Genomic DNA, 15,079 nt, shown 5'->3' on the forward strand with positions numbered 1-15,079 from the left:
ATAATAATAATAATAATAATAATAATAATAATAATAATAATAATAATAATAATAATAATGGGCCTATGAACTGCCTTTTTCGTACGCATAGGAAATACTGTTAGAAAATAAGACTGTCAGGGGATCAAGCTCAGCCGACACAGAGAACAGCATGTGCCCAGCTTTTATTTCAATTTCTGTACCGTTCCTTAACACCTTGCATTGTTCTTCTGATGAAAAAGCAGATTTTTGGTCATTCCAGGAGGCCTAGGAATATAAAAAGGGGGACAGACCCTCTTCCTTCCAAAAGGGACTTATCGGACCATGCTTTGTCGAGCCTCAAAATGCTACTTCACTTTCACTTCTTCACCATTATTTCCGTTATTGATCAAGAAAAATTTGATCGGCGATTTTTAAAAAGACCCAGACTAGGAGTCCAGGGTACGCATGCCTAACCCTTATATCTCAATTTAATTGTTGTAATTCTCCACGCACGTACCTCAAGAGCTTTCCGGTAGAGGCGGACAGCCTCCTCGATATTCCCTTGTTCTCGCTTGATGTTCGCCAGGTTATTAAGAGAATCCGCGTGAGTCGGACATAAACGGAGAGCTGTATTGTAGCATTCCTCGGCTTCGGCAACCTTCGAAACACAAAACAGAGTTTTTACACGAATATTAGTATGTCTTTCACAGGAGCCCAAAAGGCTGCTCTGTGATGTGATGGCTGGATTGAGGTTTGATACGGCCCCTCAGCTCCTGACGGTAACTTGGTATTAGAGCGGTTCATAAAAAACTCTTTTTTTGAAAATGCCTGCTCCAAAGTTCTTCTCTTACCAACAGTAGAGATTATATAGCTATATCTGGAATGGCATGCATATCAGTTAATATCTTTTATATATATATGCCAGCTGTCCTTTGTCAACAACCAATTGTTGCTGTTTTTTATATTGAATATATGCTATATGGTAACTGTTGCACCTCATAGGTAACTCAAGCCTTCTGCACGTCACAAAAGATGTATTTTATCAAAGTCATTGTTGAACTGAAATACAATTAAGAAGTATATTAATAGTGAAATGCAATTAAGAAGAAGCATATTAACAGTAAAACCCCACAATTGTTGAGCCTTTTTTAAGGATTTGACCTCAGAGGTGCTGACCTTTTTTTAGGATTAAAGTTCTTGAGCTTTTTGGGGGGAAGTTTTGCCCTAGTAAATAAACCGCCACGAGGGCCGGATTAAATCGACCAGAGGGCCAGATTAGGCCCCTGAACTGGACTTTGGACATGCCTGGTCTAAAAGAACATTGGGAAAATTTAAATTCTTTGGCAGGATAGCAGGAAATATGACAAAACCAATGCATTTTGAGATCTAGGAGAGATGGGTGGAAGGCCCCCAAAGTGGACTTTGGACATGCTTGGTTTAGGGGAACATAAATACAAGAGCAGACTAATCCGATTCAAACTCTCTTTCCCGCACACTTACCGTCTTTTGCAAGATGTATTTAAGGAAGACAGTAAGGGAAATGGTTTTGGTCATACTAAATCAAAATTAAGAGACAGAGTTGCTAGATAGTAAAAGAAAATCATTGCCAAAAACATATAAGAATGGCATACAAAGGATGAAGAAGTTAAGTCGGTTATGATTAAATGGGCTCAAGATTTTGGTCATAACATTGAATTAGATAAGTGGGAAAGATTATGGGCAAAAACAATTTATTGAATGTACAGCACTAATTAAAAATTTAATGAAGGTGACGTATAGGTGGTATTTGACGCCGACTAAACTTGCTAAAATATATATAACTCAAGATAAGGCACGCTAGAAATGCAAGGAGAAGGAAGGGAATTTCGTCCATAGGTGGTGGATGTGCACTAAAGTCAAAGTCTACTGGGATATGATTTACAAAGAATTGAAAAAGATCTTTAAATATACTGTTATTAAAAAAACCAGAGGCTAATTTTTGAAAGTGATTTACAAATGCTAAAGTAAATTGTTTTAAGTAGAGTAAGAAGGTAAATAGGGCGATATATGTTCAGGTAGGCAGCTGTGGTGGTCTAACGCAGTTGAAATATATAAAAAATATATAAATTGTCCAGTAGCACATTGCAGACCAACTCAGTTTGGTCTTGGTAGAAGCTTTTGTATCTGAAGAAGTGGACCTGCATACAAAAAATTATACCAAGAAGAAGCCAAGTTTAGCAAGCCCTGTTTAGGGAAGGACTATTGTATTTTAATATTTTGTCGCCAAGAGTGGCTGGGGAAACCCAGCCAGATAGGCGGGGTATAAATTTTATTATTATTATTATTATTATTATTATTATTATTATTATTATTATTATTATTATTATTATTATTATCATCATCATCAGGTGCTACTGGACAATTTTTAAAGGGTGATATAGAAATGCTAAGAGGATCGTGACTGCTTAAGAAAGCCAGGGAGTGGGAGCGGGGGAAGGGGGAGGGGAGTCGACGCTTGGTATGAGCAAAGTTGTATGTGACGATATGACAAAGGAAAAAATAAAAGAGGACTTCTTCTAGGTTCTGTACCCCAAATCCCCCCCCCCAAAGAGCCCAATTTCGAGGTCACCATCATCCGGAAGGCTTTTTTCAGCAAACCCTCTGACATACAGAAAGCAAAAGGGACCGGTTTCATTTTCTTTTTTTAATTTTTATTTTATTTATAACATAGTCCACAACAACTCATACATACAAACAGACCCACCACCATTGACTAATTATCAAAATTAAACTCCTATCCTCTTACACAAAGAAAACATAACATAAAAATAAAAGACTTTATTCTGTTAAATGGCTGCCTTATTTACCTCTTGTATACTATTTCTTTTGTATGGGATTATTACAATTTTTCCTAATTATGACTTAAACCACAAAGTCTCCTGTAGAAATTAATTGAAACAAGTCCAAGTGTATATTTTGGGGCACTGTTTGGTAAAGTATTCTCTGCATTTTCCCCATTCCTTTTGGAATTCTTGTCTGGGTTGTGCCCTAATTGTCTCTGTTAATCTGGCCAATTCAGCATGGGGTAAAAGCCTAAGAAAAAGCTAAACAACTTCAATCCTAAAAAAAGTTCAACAATTTAAACCCTAAGAAAAGAGCTCAACAACTTCAATCCTTAAAAAAAGTAAACAACTTTGGTCGGCCCTTATGGCCCTTCACTTCATCAAATCTGGCCCTCTTTGAAAAAAGTTTGGACACCACTGCCTAATAGGAAAGTTTCTGTATTTTTTTTTCACAGGCCCACCAGAAATGTATAAGTGTCCCTTCTTCTTTACTGCACCTCCAGCACAGTTTTTTTGTTTTATACATTTTAGCTATTTTGGCAGGTGTTAAGTACCATCTATAAAACATCTTTTATATAGATGTTCCCCCCACCCCAAGGCAAAAGGGACCAGTTTCTTACGCTGCCTTTCTCTTTCAGCGCGTTGGCCAGGTTGCAGTAGGCGTCAGGGAAGTGGGGCTGGAGCTCAATGGCCCTCTTGTAGGTATCGATTGCCAGATCGATCAGCCCCTGTTCGTAATACACACATGCCAGGTTGCCGTGGACAACAGCGTGGTTGGGACTCAGGCTCAGGGCCCGTAGGTAGGCTGCAACGGCTCTGAAATGAGATCAAGGACTGGTTCAGTTTCATTGTCACCAGGGTGGATAAAAATCTGTTTTTTAAAAAATAAAATGCTTTGGGAGGACGATTAAGAGGATCGAGGCGGGCCGGGACTGCTGATTCTTTTAGATTTGTTAGCGGCCTTCGACATGGTCGATCACAAACTTTTGGACCACCGCCTTGCCAACGTGGGGATTCAGGGCACAGTCAGACAATGGCTGTGCTCCTTTATCTCAAGTCGGGGACAGAGGGTGGCGCTAGGGAGGGAGTTGTCGCTGCGGCACTCCTTGTTGTGTGGAGTGCCGCAGGGCACAATCCTTTCCCAGATGCTTTTCAATATCTTTATGCGCCCCCTTGCCCAGATTGTCCGGAGTTTAGGGCTGAGTTGTCGTCAATATGCTGATGACACCCAACTTTATCTGTCAATGGACTCGGCCCCAGACACACTGACCAGATGCTTGGAAGCCGTGGCTGGGTGGCTGCGTGGGAGCCAGTTGAAGTTAAATCCTTCGAAGACAGAGGTCCTCTGGCTGGGTCAGGACAACATGGGGTTGGGGGGCCAACTCCCATCTCTTGTGGGGGCGCAATTAGTGCCAGAGCCTTCTGTCAAGAGCTTGGGTGTAACCTTCGATGCCTCTCTTTCCATGGAGGCACAGGTTGCAGCCACAGCAAAGGTGGCATTTTTCCACCTCCGCCGTATTAAGGAATTGGTTCCTTACCTTTCTCGCCCTGATCTGGCCAGTGATCCATGCGATGGTCACCTCCAGGCTTGATTATTTTAACTCGCTCTATGCTTAGACTCACTCTGACACCCTATATGGGATTTGGTATATAAATTTTCCCGTGGCTTTTTTGCTGGCCCATGTAGCACCAGCATGGATAGCTGGCTTGGGTGAATAGCTGATGTTTCCTCCCTTTGTAGTCTTGATGAGGCTGCATTTTAAGCTGTATTTTAATTAACTGGGGTTTTTTTCTATTCTATTTTATTGTAATTTATATTTGGTGTTAGCCGCCCTGAGCCCGGCCCTGGCCAGTGAGAGCGGGGTAGAAATAAATAAATAAATAAATAATTCGGGGAAGAATTATTTGTTTTAAGTTTTTCATGTGTGCGAAAACTCAGTCCAAGTTTTTCTTGGGGAAAAAATGTTTCAGCACATCAGTTAAGCAACATGGATACATATGCTACCATGTTACTGTTTTAGTGAAATAAATTGCTTAAATTGTTATGAAGGAAATGTTTCTTTTCTCCTTCCAATCAAGTACAGCAGAAAAGTTGTTCAAATAAAAAGTGTTCACTTATTAAAACTCACCATCATTTCGTCACAATCGGGCTGTATATAGCAGAACCAAATCATTTTGATATAACTGTAGAAAAGACTCTGAAGTTAGGATTCCAAAAAGGAAACCTGCCTCCGATTGTCAATATTAAGAGGATGCCAGCAAGGCTGAACCTTCCGGTAAAAGGGGGATTTAAATCAAGTCTTATGGATTTGGGATTTAAATCAATTTGCTTTAAATAAAATCAACCCTCTAGGCAACAATGGGAGTTAGTTTGGGTATGGGTGCAACCACTAAACTGAGAATATAAGACGTAATGTGATTATACGCAAAACCAATAAAAAACATTTATATAAAAAAGAGAATATAAGCTCTATGCCTATTTGCTTACCTGTCAAATATACGCGCCTCCTTCAAGACGTTCCCCAGATTAATGTAAGCATCCAGGAAGTTGGGGTCCAGGGTCACCGCCTGAAAATATTTAAGATAATAGATTTTTGTTACTAATACAGTCATACCTCAGGTTGAAGTAGCTGCGGGTTAAGCATTTTCGGGTTGTGCTCCGTGGCGACCTAGAAGTAACAGAGCCCGTTACTTCCGGGTTCTGCAGCTTGCGCACGTGCAGACACTCAAAATGATGCCACACGCATCTACGGAAGCAGCAAATTGTGACCCGAGCATGTTCGCTTCAGGATGCGAACGGGGCCCCGGAACGGATCCCGTTCGCATCCAGAGGTACCACTGTATAACAGCATGGTTACTTTTAAATAAGTGGGTCAACTTTGACCTAGGCTGCCTCCTACCTACCTTCCTACCTTATCAATCTACCGACTTTATCTTATTATCTATCTACTTGCCTATCTATCTATCTATCTATCTATCTACCTACCCTATCTATCAAATCTATCTACCTACCTACCATCTAATCCAGGTGTGGCCCAACTTGGCCCTCCAACCCCCATCATCCCTACCTAACAGGACCAGTGGTCAGGGACAATGTGAGTTGTAGTCCCAAAACAGCTGGAGGGCCAGGTTTGGCCATGCCTGAATCTATCTACCTACTCAATCAATCAATCTAACTAATCTATCTATCCATCTACCAACCTTTCTTATATATGTATCTATCTAATCTACCTACCTAATCTATCTATCTAATCTAATCTAATCTAACTATCTATCATCTATCTAATCTATCTATGCAAGGAATATCAACTGTACGAGAAATGGTACCAACTAATGGTACTAACAGGACACCGGAGGCCCATTGCAGCTGAAAAAATGCCTCCAGTTTTAATATAAAAAAGAATGGGAAACGTTTATTGCATATTGACAAAAGCAGTGCACACAGGTTAATACATTAGCAGGATTAATTTTTTTAAAAAAACCCACCTGTAATGGTTAAATTTAAAGTAGAATCATAGAATCATACAGCTGGAATAGACCACAAGGGCCATCGAGTCCAACCCCCTGCCAAGCAGGAAACACCATCAGAGCACTCCTGACATATGGTTGTCAAGCCTCTGCTAACTGGGACTTTTCTCTTGCTTTTCTTTTGTGCAAATACCCCCTTCCCCCTGTACCTACCTACCTCTCGACCCTCCCAAGGCCTGCTACCTGAAAGCCATCGAGACCCAACCCAACTTTGCTGTGGCATGGAGTAACCTCGGCTGTGTGTTCAATGCGCAAGGGGAAATCTGGCTGGCGATTCATCACTTTGAGAAGGTAACTGTTACAGAGTTTCTGGGCTCTAGATGGGAAGGCCTGGAAAAATAATGATAATGATAACAATCCAATATAAGCCCCATTAATTGGGCTAGTAGCGTTCTCTCTTCTTCTGTTAAATAATGTTTTATTAATTTTTCATTAATCACAATCCAATAGAAGCCCCATTAATTGGGTTAGTAGCGTTCTCTCTTCTTCTTTTAAAGAATTTATTATTTTCATTCATAGCAATCTGATTTAAGCCCTATTAATTGGGCAAGTGGCATTCTCTTTGTAAATTATTTTTTCATTAATTTTTTCATTAATAACAATCCCATATGAGCCCCATTAATTGGGCTAGTGACATTCTCTTTTTAAATTATTTTTTATTAATTTTTTCATTAATAACAATCAAATATAAGCCACATTAATTGGGCTAGTAGCATTCTCTCTTCTTTTAAATATTTTTTTATCATTTCTTTCATGAATAACCTGATCTAAGCCCCATTAATTGGGCAAGTAGCATTCTCTTTTGAAATATTTTTTTACTAATTTTTTTCATTCATAACAATCCAATTTAAGCCCCATTGGGCTAGTTGCATTCTTGCTGCCGTCGTTGCAGACATAAGAAGTCTTATACCTAGTGAGAAGGCTTCTGGCTTTTTTGACAAATGTATTTTCAAACATTTTCTTTAAACTCATCATATATTATTTCCCAGAAAGCCTTGACCAATGTCACATAATAACAGATGCATATTAGTATATCGCTGCTTCGCAAGATGTTGCAGGGCTGAATGAAGTGGTTTGTAATAACACTGTCAAAATTGGATGCAATTTTTAAATATATACAGTGGTACCTCGTTTTACATAGACTTCAGGTTATACACTCCGCTAACCCAGAAATCGTGCTTCAGGTTAAGAACTTTGCTTCAGGATGAGAACAGAAATCGTGCTCTGGCGGCTCAATGGCAGCAGGAGGCCCCATTAGCTAAAGTTCAGGTTAAGAACAATTTCAGGTTAGCAAAGAAGGAAAACTACCCAAGACTTTCTTTTCAATGACGAAAAACTGTAATCTAATTGATGTTTGGAGACTTAGACATCCACTGGAGAAACAGTTTACATTTTATTCGGAACCAATTAGTCAATGTCAAGAATAGATCAAATTTGGGTCTCGAATGAACTAACTCCAGGCTAAACATGCCCAACTCCCTTAGCCGTTCCTCATAAGGCATCGTTTCCAGACCTTAGACCATTTTGGTTGCCCTCCTCTGGACACGTTCCAGTTTGTCAGTGTCCTTCTTGAATTGTGGTGCCCAGAACTGGACACAGTACTCTAGGTGAGGTCTGACCAGAGCAGAATACAGTGGCACTATTACTTCCCTTGATCTAGATGCTATACTCCTATTGATGCAGCCCAGAATTGCATTGGCTTTTTTAGCTGCCGCGTCACACTGTTGGCTCATGTCAAGTTTATGGTCAACCAAGACTCCTAGATCCTTTTCACATGTACTGCTCTCAAGCCAGGTGTCCCCCATCTTGTTTTTGTGCCTCTCATTTTTTTTGCCCAAGTGTAATACTTTACATTTCTCCCTGTTAAAATTCATCTTGTTTGTTTTTGCCCAGTTCTCTAATCTGTCAAGGTCGTTTTGAAGTGTCATCCTATCCTCTGGGGTGTTAGCCACCCCTCCCACTTTGGTGTCATCTGCAAATTTGATCAGGATGCCCTTGAATCCATCATCCAAGTCGTTGATAAAGATGTTGAATAAGACTGGGCCCAAGACAGAACCCTGTGGCACCCCACTAGTCACTCTTCTCCAGGATGAAGAGGAACCATTGATGAGCACTCTTTGGGTTCGGTGAGTCAGCCAGTTACAAATCCACTGAGTGGTAGCATAGTCAAGACCGCATTTTACCAGCTTCTTTACAAGAATATCATGGGGCACCTTGTCAAATGCCTTGCTGAAATCAAGGTAGGCTACATCCACTGCGTTCCCTTCATCTACCAGGCTTGTAATTCTGTCAAAAAAGGAGATCAGGTTAGTCTGACATGACTTATTTTTCAGAAATCCATGCTGACTATTGGTATCACAGCATTCCTTTCTAGGTGCTCACAGACTGTTTGCTTAATGATCTGCTCCAGAATCTTCCCTGGTATTGATGTCAGACTGACTGGGCGGTAATTATTTGGGTCCTCTCTTTTCCCCTTTTTGAAAATAGGGACAACATTTGCCCTCCTCCAGTCTGCCGGGACTTCACCTGTTCTCCAGGAATTCTCAAAGATGACTGCCAGTGGTTCTGAGATCGCATCTGCCAGTTCTTTTAATACTCTTGGATGCAGTTCATCTGGCCCTGGAGACTTGAATACATCTAAACTAGCCAAGTATTCTTGTACTATCTCCTTAGTTATTCTGGGCTGTGTTTCCTTTGCTGAATCATTTGCTCCAAATTCTTCAGGTCGGGCATTGTTTTCTTTATCGGAGAAGACTGAGGCAAAGAAGGCATTGAGGAGTTCAGCCCTTTCTGTGTCCCCTGTTTGCATTTCACCATCTTCTCCTCTGAGTGACCCCACTGTTTCTTTGTTCTTCCCTTTGCTACGAACATACCCATAAAAGCCTTTGTTCTTGCTTTTAACCTCTCTAGCAAGCCTGAGTTCATTCTGTGCTTTAGCTTTTCTGACTTTGTGTCTACACGTGCTGGCTATTTGTTTGAATTCCTCTTTGGTGGTTTCCCCCCCCTTTCCATTTTTTGTACACATCCTTTTTTAATCTTAACTCAGTTAAAAGTTCTTTAGATAGCCACCCTGGCTTCTTTAAGCACCTTCCATGTTTCTGTCTCATTGGTATTGCCTGACGTTGTGCTTTTACTATCTCCCTCTTAACAAACTCCCAGCCATCATGAACTCCCTTTCCTTTTAGTATTACTGTCCATGGGATCTCACCCAGCACTTCCCTAAGTTTTATGAAGTCGGCTTTCTTAAAGTCAAGAAATTGAGTCCTAGTATGCTTGGCTGCTCCTTTCCGCTGTATAGTAAACTTCAGAAGAGCATGATCACTCGCGCCTAATGATCCTTCCACTTCTACCCCACTAACCAGGTCATCAACATTGGTTAGGACCAGATCTAAAATGGCTGTTCCTCTTGTTGCTTCTCCCACTTTCTGGACAATGAAGTTGTCTGCAAGGCCAGTGAGGAATCTGTTTGACCTTATGCTCTTGGCTGAGTTTGACATCCAACAAATATCCGGGTAATTGAAGTCCCCCATTACTACTATCTCCCTTCCTTTTGCATGCTTGGCCATCTGTTCCAGGAAGGCATCATCTATGTCCTCCGTTTGGCTTGGGGATCTATAGTAAACTCCCACAATGAGATCTCTCTTATTCTTCTCTCCCTTAATTTTGACCCAAATGCTCTCACTTTGGCTTTGAGGTTCTAAATCTTGGATCTCTTCACAGGTATACACATCCCTGACATATAACGCCACTCCTCCTCCTTTCTTGTTTGGTCTGTTTCTCTGAAATAGATTGTATCCCCCCATTTTTACATTCCAATCGTGGGAGTTATCCCACCAGGTTTCAGTGATGCCTATTATGTCATATTTAGTTTGCTGTACCAAGAGCTCAAGCTCATCTTGCTTATTTCCCATGCTTTGCGCATTAGTGTACAGACATTGAAGTCCATTAATCATTCCCCCGTGTCTCTTATTTAAGGATTTTTTCCTCCCACCACTAGGTCTGCGTGCTGTTTGCTCCATTTGGTCTATGACATTTGGATGATCATCTTCATCAATTGATAGACTCCTATCTTCAGGAGCACTGTCTCCCTCCCCCACATTAGTTAGTTTTCCTGTCAATTTGGTTGGAGGGAGAAGGGTAAACATGTCCACGTAATCCCCATTGAGGATCTTATTCCTCTTCTTCTGGGACAAATGGTTCCCCAATATAAAATCAGTGGATTGATTGGTAGCAACTTTTACATCCTCCACCAATGCCCCATCCTTCCATGCCAGTACACCATTGAAGGTCTTACGATGGGAATTGGCCCTCCTTTCATGTGCCCAAAGTAGGATTATCTTCCCCCAAGCCCCAGTAGCTATCCATGGGGCCCTCGCTATCCGAATCAGAGGATGGCGTACCTGACTCATCCTCGGTCTCTGACTGCTTACTTCTCTTCTTCTTAGAGGACGTGTGCTTCCTCTTGGACTTCCTCTTCCCACCTTGGACCTCAACGTTGGCTGGGGTCGCACTTGCCGCTGGCTGAGGGGTGGGAGGTTCAATGTGCTCATCCTCCAGGGCGGAACCCGCGCTGTCCTCGGTAGAGCTGTGCTGGGGCTGCTGTTCCTGAAACACACTAGGAATGTCTACAATTTGTGAGACGGCGTTACCGCTGGCACCCTTGGCGGTGGCCTTCCCCTTGCCGGGACCCTTAGCCGGCGCCCTTCCTTTGCCTATGCTTTGGTTTGTTTTCTTAGCCATGGCTGCCTGTGCACGGGTATTTGGGCGACCTGTATTCGCCGTTTCTGACTGGTTGCTGCCCCCTGCAATGACGGGGATGTCCTGTTGAACTTGGTAGCTAGAAGGAGTGTCGGGTATCACCTCCTGTGACAGTTCCGGGGCTGGAAGCGCCAAAGCCCCCCTAGGCCTACACTGTCTGTAAAATGTTTCAAACGCCATGAAAAATTGGGCGAAGGCTTGAGGGTCGCAAGGCATGGCCGGCACTTGAGCGCCCCCATTGCCTGCGGGGGGTGCCAGCTGATTGGCGGAAGTGGATGCCTGCTGGTCTCCACCGGAAGCCATTTCAAACTGAATCGTGAACTGGAACCACTAAGTTATTCGCCTAGCAATTTAAAATTGCCTACCTAGGAGGTCCGTGTACCCCCTTACCCGTTCAGTATCACCTGCGCTGACTTAAATGCAATCGCAATCCACTGTCCGTGATCAGCAACACGGCCAAGAATTACCTAGCTCAGTATTGTCAACGCTGTCTAGCTTGCACTTGATTATGGGATTGCTAATTGCACCCAGTTCAGTATTATCAACACTGGCCTAGCTATTAACTAACCTTGAAGAGGTTGGCTAAACCTAGTTCAGTATTAACCACGCTGTCTCAGTCAGTATTAACCACACTGACTTAGGTCTAACCTAATTTCAGTAAGGCTCGGTGTGCCCTAATTTGGTCTATATGAAAATAATGGCTATATAATTAGCTCTAAAATGAACACAGTGTTATTTGAATTTAACCTCTCACTACGCAATAAACAAAACAGGGCAGCCTTTCCTCAAAAGGCGGGAGCCAGAATCACCAAACCCATTTCAATGGGCAATACTCAAAACAATGCAATCCAGTTACACAGGTAGGAACCAAAGAAAATAATTGTTTATTTCTCTATTTATTATTTATCTATAACAACTATGAATTGACTATACTAAATTATGAAACTTAATGCCTAGGCAGAGCCCGCGAGCAGAATGAGATAATTTGAATTCACCCTTTACTAAACCCCATAAATCGCCTCTGCGTTAAATTAGAATATTATTTAAAGGGGTAAAGAGATGAGATCACTTGTCAATTAAACTGCCCAATAAAGCACTTCATGGAGGATGAATGACACCCTCTTTAGAGATAAGGAGATTCATATGAAGGCCCAAAAAACCTTAAAGGACTACTTTGAAATAAATTTAAGGGCCGAGGTAGAAAAAAGAGTGATCTGGGACGCAAGTAAAGCTGTGATGCGAGGTTTCTTAATTCAACAAAATTCAATAAAGAAGAAGAAACAGAATGAGAAAAAGGAAAAGATTTTGGAAAAGATAAAGGAAGGAGAGAAAAAATTAAGAGCAAAGCCAAAGTCCCAGGAGATTTTGAGAGAGATTAAGTTATACCAAACACAATACATGGAATTGATGAACCAAGACATTGAATGGAAGATAAAGCAAATGAAACAAAAGACATTTGAATCGGCAGATAAATGTGGTAAACTTCTGGCATGGCAATTGAAGAAAAGACAGAAACTAAATACAGTTACAAGCCTAGAAGTGGATGGAAAAAACATATCTAAACCCAATGAGATTAGAAATTGCTTTTTGAGTTATTTCAAAAAACTTTATACTCAAGGACCGCAAAATGAAGAAGAAATAGACAAATTCCTTGACAAATATGGATTACAAAAAATCTCTCATCAAAGTAAGATGGATCTGAATCAGAGAATAACAGAGCAAGAGATAGAGGCTGCCATTCAGAATATGCAATTGGGCAAATCTCCAGGACCAGATGGACTGACCTCCAGATATTACAAATCTCTGAAGGAGTGGTTGATTCAACCATTAAAAGAAGTCTGTAATGAGATTTTAGAGGGGGAAAAAGGCACCTGAATCGTGGAAAGAAGCGTTCATTTCACTCATACCAAAGACAGAGACTGAAAAGACTCAATTGAAGAACTACCGCCCAATATCACTACTTAATGTGGATTACAAAATTTTTGCAGACATTTTGGCAAAAAGACTTAAAAAAGTGTTGATGGAGAAGATTCATAAGGACCAAGCAGGCTTTCTCCCAAAAAGGCACCTAGCAGACAATGTAAGGAACATAATAGATATTTTGGAAAAGTTAGAGGTGGATATAAACTCTAAAGCAGTATTGATTTTTGTGGACGCGGAGAAAGCCTTTGACAATATTTCTTGGAGTTTTATGAGAAAGAATCTTCATGGGATGGGGGTAGGGCAAGGTTTTGAGAATGGTATGGGTGCAATATACTCTGAGCAAAAAGCTAAGTTGATTGTAAATAATGTAATAACTGAGGAATTCAAGATAGAAAAAGGAACACGACAGGGGTGCCCAATTTCCCCATTGCTTTTCATTTCGGTTCTGGAGGTGTTGCTGAATATGATCAGAAATGACCAGCAGGTTAAAGGTGTACAGGTCGGAGCTAAACATTATAAGTTAAGAGCATTGGCAGATGACCTAGTATTGACTTTGCAAGAGCCAAACACTAGTACGAAAAAGGTTCTAGAAATAATCCAACAGTTTGGCCAGGTAGCCGGATTTAAGTTGAATAAACAAAAAACTAAAGTTCTAGGAAAAAATTTAACAGATATGGAGAAGGAGAAATTCCAAGAGGAGACAGGCTTGACGGTGGTTAAGAAGGTGAAATACCTGGGGGTTTATTTGACATCTAAAAATTTGAATTTGTATAAGGATAACTATGAAAAAAGTTGGTCAGAAATTGAAAAAGATCTAGAAATATGGTCAAATTTGAAACTGTCATTGTTAGGCCGAATTGCAGTGATTAAGATGAATGTATTGCCTAGAATGTTATTTTTGTTTCAAACCTTGCAGATTCTTGATAAGATGGAATGTTTTAAGAGGTGGCAGAAAGATATCTCGAAATTTGTTTGGCAGGGCAAAAAACCCAGAATCAAATTTAAAATATTAACAGATGCTAAAGAAAGAGGGGGTTTTGCCCTGCCGGACTTAAAATTGTACTATGAAGCAGCAGCGTTTTGCTGGCTGAAAGAGTGGATGCTCCTCGAGAACACAGACATTTTGGATTTGGAAGGTTTCAATAATGCATTTGGTTGGCATGTGTCAGGGGTTCAGAGATAGAGGCACAGGTGAGGGAGGAGACGGAGAGCGACGAGGAAGAATCCCAGGACAGTGAGGAAGAGGATGACAATGACTTGAGATCTTCCATGAGTCTCTCAAGTGAATCGGAGGATTCTCAGGAGGGGGCGCCCCTAGTCAGGACAAGGGGGGTCACAGGGGGGACCTGCCAGGAGCAGGGAAGCAGCAGGGAAACCCCGAGTGGGAGTGGGAGATCGGGGCCGGCTTCCCAGCAGGAACGAAGGGAAGAGAGGGGAGTTCCCAGTGTGACACACGGAGCGGAGCAGGAAAGAGACAGGGGAAGGAGATCGGGGCAGGACGTCCTGCCGGAAGAGGCGGAGAGAAGAAGAAGAAGAAGAGTTTGGATTTGATATCCCGCCTTTCACTCCCTTTAAGGAGTCTCAAAGCGGCTAACATTCTCCTTTCCCTTCCTCCCCCACAACAAACACTCTGTGAGGTGAGTGGGGCTGAGAGACTTCAGAGAAGTGTGACTAGCCCAAGGTCACCCAGCAGCTGCATGTGGAGGAGCGGAGACTCGAACCCGGTTCCCCAGATTAGGAGACTACCGCTCTTAACCACTACACCACACTGGCTCTCTGAGTAGTACAGGGAGTAGTGTAAGTGTCAAGAGGAAGGTCAGGGGTAGCGAACGCGCGCCAAGTTCAAATGTGGAGGCGCGCGGAAATGGAGAAAGCCCGGAGGAGGAGCCTAGCCCCAAAGCACGAAGGAGGGGGGAACAGGCATCTGAGGAATCCGCTTCAGGAGAGAGCAGGAGGGAAGGAACCCAGGGGGGCAGAAAGACCCTGCGGAAAAGGAAAGACAGGAAGAGGTGGTCTAGCACAAGCCTCTTAAGTTGGTGTAGAGGCGGGACCGACTCAGAGGGGACTTCAAATGTCTGACGTTAGAG

The 15,079-nt window shown here is 42.0% G+C and overlaps 1 long non-coding RNA gene across 1 annotated transcript; it reads right to left on the reverse strand.

Moving 5' to 3' along the window:
- Window positions 1–482: 482 nt before the first annotated feature.
- Window positions 483–5,343, reverse strand: LOC308577941. Its single transcript, XR_014003782.1, has 3 exons — window positions 5,272–5,343; window positions 3,404–3,599; window positions 483–619 (listed from the first exon to the last, which is right to left on the reverse strand). It is a non-coding gene; the product is annotated as an uncharacterized lncRNA (long non-coding RNA).
- Between the last annotated feature and the right edge of the window lie 9,736 nt (window positions 5,344–15,079).

This window comes from Podarcis bocagei (genome assembly GCF_964188305.1).
Source record: "Podarcis bocagei genome assembly, chromosome: W".
In the NCBI taxonomy this organism is placed as follows: Eukaryota; Metazoa; Chordata; class Lepidosauria; order Squamata; family Lacertidae; genus Podarcis; species Podarcis bocagei.